The sequence below is a fragment of the Impatiens glandulifera genome, chromosome 7 (genome assembly GCF_907164915.1).
Source record: "Impatiens glandulifera chromosome 7, dImpGla2.1, whole genome shotgun sequence".
Lineage (NCBI taxonomy): Eukaryota > Viridiplantae > Streptophyta > Magnoliopsida > Ericales > Balsaminaceae > Impatiens > Impatiens glandulifera.
Window position 1 is genome coordinate 35240611 of NC_061868.1, and position 6164 is coordinate 35246774.

The window sequence follows — 6164 nt, forward strand, 5'->3', positions numbered from 1 at the left end:
ATTTTTAAACATAACCTTATTATGAGGGTCATTTGATCAAATTTCCCGTTATTTTTACCCACTTCTTTTTATCTGATTGCATTTTTATAAGCTGAAGAAGCACAAATGCATTGGAGATTGCGGAAGCGAAAGAAAAATGAAAGTTTGCGTCTAATTGACATGGAAAGATGGCAACAACTAAGGCTTGAAGAAATTCGGGAGACTCAAAAGAAGGTTGGGTTCCCTTTCAGCAATTTGATGGATATGAAGATTAAAGGCCTTTTTTACTTTTATTTTTAGTTTTTAATTAATTTTTAAGACGAGGAGAGTCTGAACTTGAAGGAGAAATTACGAGAGCTGGAGTACAAGTAGAGCTTAACCATATTTAGAAAGAACTTGTTTATATATGGCTTCACTTTTACGTAACTTAGGAATTCATGTTGAGGGTGGACTCCATCCTCTTCCAAATGTTGTGAGTTACCTTGCCTAACCTAATCTAACACCTTGATTTTCTTCTAGTCATTTACTTAACTATTGGATCATGTTCGGATTGTTTTTTTTTAAAACCTAGAGGGAGAAATAAATAATGAATGTTGATGATTTTGAGGAGATGATGATTATTTTTGGTAAAAAGACTTAAAAGGTATTGATATATATAAATATTAGTTTGAAATAGAGGGTATTTTAATATTTTGTTTGGGTTATTTTAAAAACCAAAAGAGAACAAGGACTTGAATTTTATTTTATTTGGTTAGGTCCGAGCAACTTATAAACGTGCAGTGTTGAGATTTCACCTAGATAGAGCTTCAGAATCTGATCTTCAGAAGCTGGTTGAGACGGAGGAAAAAATTAAGCTCATTTCTCGCATGAAAGATAAGTTTGCCTAAGAGTTTGAGATTTGCTGATTGTTTCTTACTATTTATTTTTTAAGGAAATGATCTATTTTTGCTTTTCTATAGTTTTTTTTGGGTTGTTTTATTATATAGGAAGAAGAGTTACATGCATACACCATTAATGGAATACTTGACTACTAACCAAGGTGTACATGTGACCTCAGATGAAATGGATTTTTGAGAAAGAAGTTGGCGGTCAGGTTATTCCATCAAATTATAGAACCATAGTTGTTGTATTTTGTAAAGTTGATGTAATGTTAATATTTTGTACTTAAAGTGAATTTGAAGTGAATTTTAGAGAGAACTTGAAGTGAATTTTGTATATTTTGTATTCGGCCTTATTTTGTATTCATTACATTGGACTATTTGTACTTGAAGGGAATTTACGTCTCGCGAAGGAAATTAACATCTCGCGAAAGGACTTCACGTCTCGTGAAGGGACTTCACGTCTCGCGATGGGACTTCACGTCTCGCGATGGGACTTCACGTCTCGCGATGGGACTTCATGTCTCGCGATGGGACTTCACGTCTAAATTGAAATGAACATGAACTTTACATCTAAAACATACCAAGATCTAAAACATACCAAGATTTAGACAAGATAACATACCAAAGAAATGAACATGAACTTTACATCTAAAACATACCAAAGAATTATGGCGGGCAACAGCTAGTGCATGCATACAAGGAAGCCGGATACTTCAAATACCCTACAAGTGCAGTTCATGTATTTCAAATTGAATTTAAAATGGAACTCATTGTCATGCACATAAAACTCGAATCGGTTAAGCGAGGATATGGTATAAAATCTGGTTTTCTCGAATTCCTCACGTAATAACTTTTCATAAGTTGGAGATAAAGGTTTTTGGTGGTTGGACGTTTTTTCTCTTCTATCATAAAACCAATTTTGTATTGTGAATCTTAAATACTCAGCCATTGTTGAAATGGATACTTTATGGCTTCCCTACTCTAACTATTAAAACTCTCAGCATAATTACTTGTGAGTTGATTGTATCGCTTACTAGGGGAAAATGTTCTACTCCATCTTTGGAACCCAATTTCTTCCAAATAGGCAGCAATCCTTTGATCTTTAACTCTGATCTTGTTAAAAAACCGATTAAATTTGGAGATTGTGTCCGCACGAGAAGCCAAATAAAACTCCATATGAGATTTATAAGTTTTGAATTTGGCCATAATATTCATCTTTATGTGATATGTGCACGCACCGTGGTCTGCTTTTGAAAAAACAGCACACAAGGCATTGACGATGTTTGAGAATCTATCGGATACGAATACGAGATCAACAACTAATCCAATTGATTCTCTTAGTTTTTGCATGAAATCATTCCAAGAGTTATTATTCTCGGAATCAACAATGTCGAATACGATATGATATAGTTACGCATTCGCATCCAATGTAATAGCCACAAATAGTTGACCTCCCACCTTGTGCTTAAGAAAACTGGCATCAACGCACAATACAGGACGGAAAGAGGCTTTGAAACCCCTAATTGAGAGTCCTAGGGACATGAACATATACCTGAAGTGGCCGAATTCGTTTGTCTGTTATGGTACCCGGATTATTCTTCTCCAACGTGTAAAAGTATGATGACAATTTTCCATAGGAATCCTCTACCGTTTCTCGCACCGCCATTAAAGCCCTTTCTCTTGACCTTCAAGCCTTATTATAACTCAAATATATCCCATAAGTTGTCTGCATGTATTCAATTATTTTCTTAAGCAGGTGGTCATAGTGATGGTCCATGTACTTACTCTTCATGCACTACCCAATAACCCATGTTGGTGTATGCATTTTCTCTCTAGCCTCGACAAATCTGAGCATGAGTGTTGTTGGTCGAATTTCTGAATCTCAAACACCTCAGATAATTTACCTTTCACAGAACGCAATCTCCACTTGCATGTCTCGTCCAAACATTTCACATACCAAAGATGTTTTCTTGACTTCTCCACTTTGAATTCAAAATGATTAGTCATCGCATATTTATATAACCTCAGTTGAAGTTATTTTTTACTATTAAAAAACACATCGACTTCCAATATGGTTTCACTACTTAATGTCATTGCAAAAGAGGGGTCTGTTAGTGATAGGTCTATTGGTGATGGGTCTGTCGGGTCTGTCGATGGTGTTGCCATTGATGCTCTTTCACTAGATGGTGTAGCCATTGATGCTCTTGCACTAGATGGTGTAGGTATTGATGATCGTTTTGTCGATTGAAATGTATCTCTTGGAGTATATGGTGTAGGTAGTGATGTTCGATGAGGCGTGGGTGCAGTTGCTGGTGCGGCACTAGTAGTAGCATGCAAGTCCTAAGTAAGTATCCCATAATGAGGCAAATATTTTTCTTCTACTGCTTCATTTTGACTTTCAAAGACATCATGTGAGGTTACAACTCATGGTATACTTTTTTGAGTAAGTGGTAGACTTTTTTGAGTAAGTGATAGTGGTAGTATACTTTCTTGAGTTGGGTATGTAAGTATTTGTATACTTTCTTGAGTATGTGGTGACTTCTCTACTACAGAGACACATAGTGGTGACATAGTGCGACCCGAAATCAACCATGATAAATATGTGCTCACATCCTCATCTTGATCAATAATAAGAGGGGGAGGATTTGTGATACGCGGAACATCATACTTGACTTGAAACACTAAATCATATGTAGATTTTTTCACATTAAGTCTATCATAGAGGATATCAACTAATTCGGCAAACGTAGTATTTTAGGGTAAATCCAAAGTTTTGATTGAAGTTGCATGAAAATACATTATACCATCAGTAGCAAATTTTCACTCTCCATTATAAAAAACAAAAACTTCAGCTGCAATAGAAAACATGAATGGATAAATAATAATATGGAAGTCATGCAATTATTCATTAAATATGTTCCTTCGCGAGAAGTTTCATCGCGAAAAGGGAAGGCCCTTCGCAAAAAGGGAGGGCCCTTTGCAAAAAGGGAAGGCCCTTCGCGACCCATCGCGAAAAGGGAAGGCCCTTCGTAAATGGATGTCTCTTCGCGACCTATCTCGAAAAGGGAAGGCCCTTCGCGAGAAGCCCAGTCGCGAAAATTAAATGAATCTTCCCTGAAACAAGATGAACTCATTTGCATGCATTTAAATAAACAATAAAAACAACAAACATATCGAGAGTATTAGTTTCCAAAGTGCTCGTGCTTATCGTGCTCGTGGTGGTGTCCGTCGAATATCGTCGTCGTTTAGAGAGAATGAGGAGAAGAGCGGAAAAAAGAAAAGGAGAATAAGAGAAATGAAAAAAAGATGTCGAAGTTATATTAAATAGTAAGGATATTCGGTACTTTTCACACTTTTTCTCATTGCGTTACGTGATGTGAGTATTTTCATAAAAAAAAATAAAGTGGTCACCAGTGCAATTAAAATTATGCTGTGATCACCGACGCATTTAAGGCCTTTTTAGGGTCATTTGCTCAAATTCCCCCTAGTTTTAACCTCTAATTTTGTGAATGTCATCTCCTCATTACTGATAAACCAACATTTTTATTTCACATATTAATCATCAATATTTTTAATAATTTAAAAATTGTGCCTAACAAGATTTGAAATATAGTCTCTATTATGTAACATTAACACTTCAACTATTAGACCACTTAAGATTGTTGATTTATAATGTGTATGCATATATAATTTATTTGACTAATAATTAAAAAAAAATACTTATATGTAATATTTGTATTATTAAAAATATTTAATAAATACTTATTATTTTAATATATTTAAATTAAATTTTAATTTTTAAAATCAATTAAATTTTCACTAAGGTTAATTATATATATATATATATATATATGAATGAATTATTATTATATTATTAATGTTGATTTTTTATTATTGTTTTAAATAAAATTTAAATTTTATTTATTTAGAATTATTAATAAAATAAAAAATAATGAAATGTGTCAATTTCTTTTATAATTAACTAAACTCTCTTTTTCACTATTAAGGTATATATATATATATATATATATATATATATATATATATATATATATATATATATATATATATATATATATATATATATATATATATATATATATATATATATATATATATATATATATATATATATATATATATATATATATATATATATATATATATATATATATATATGAATTAAAAAGGTTTTTTAAAGTATTCGACTTGTCATGTTATAAATTATATATATATATATATATATATTAATTATTTAACCGTTTTAAGTTTATGGGTGAGTCAACTTATAATCTAACCTAAATATTCATTTACTCTTTTATATATATATATATATATATATATATATATATAAATTAACCACAACTCTCGACCGACAATCTGGACATTTTGAAATTAAGAATTATTATTATTATTATATATATATATTAGTTAGTTAAAAAGTTAAACTTATATTGTTAAAAATGTACCACGTTCATTAAATTTGGCGTTGAATTTAAGATATAAAGTAAATTTTATTAGCCTAGTTAGTTAAATGGTTATACTTGTTTTTGTTAGGTTGCAAGTCAAAACATACTTATAGCATTTTTAATTTTATTTTTAACCGTTTTAAGTTTATGAGTGGGTCAACCCATAATCTGACTCAAATATCCATATCCAAATTAACCATAACTCACAACCTGACAATCCAGACACTTTGAAATTAAGCATTATTATATATATGGATTTGCTAAATGGAAATATATAGTTTTATCTTTAAAAAATGTAAAATAAAATTAAAGACAACTAAGTTAATTTTTTTTAATGTACAATGAAACAACACAGAACTGTTAATGTGCATTAAATAAATAACAAAAATCTGGTTATAACAAATATACGAGTTTGCTTGTTATATTTTTATCTCATGTGATCGAACAAATTTTTCAAATATGATAAAATTATTATTCAAATTAAGAAGAATTACATAATCAATTTTACTTGTAGTTGAACCATTTCAATTTTGTTTAGTAAAAAATTATATTAACCCATCAAACACACACTTTTATCAATCTTTATTCATACTCTTTTTACTTTTGGTTTTACATATCTTAATGATCCAGAGGCATCTTAAGTTTGTGATCAGCTACAGCCTTAAAGGCATTTGTGGTAGTGAGATTCTTATATGCTTAGTGTTGGGATGTTTGAAATTAAACTTTTTTTCACCTAGACAAAGTGTGTCCACCTTTAAATACAAAATCCAATGGCCACGGTGGTAGGTTTAATTAATGCTTAGGTGGTGGTGGAGGGTGTGTCGCATATACACGT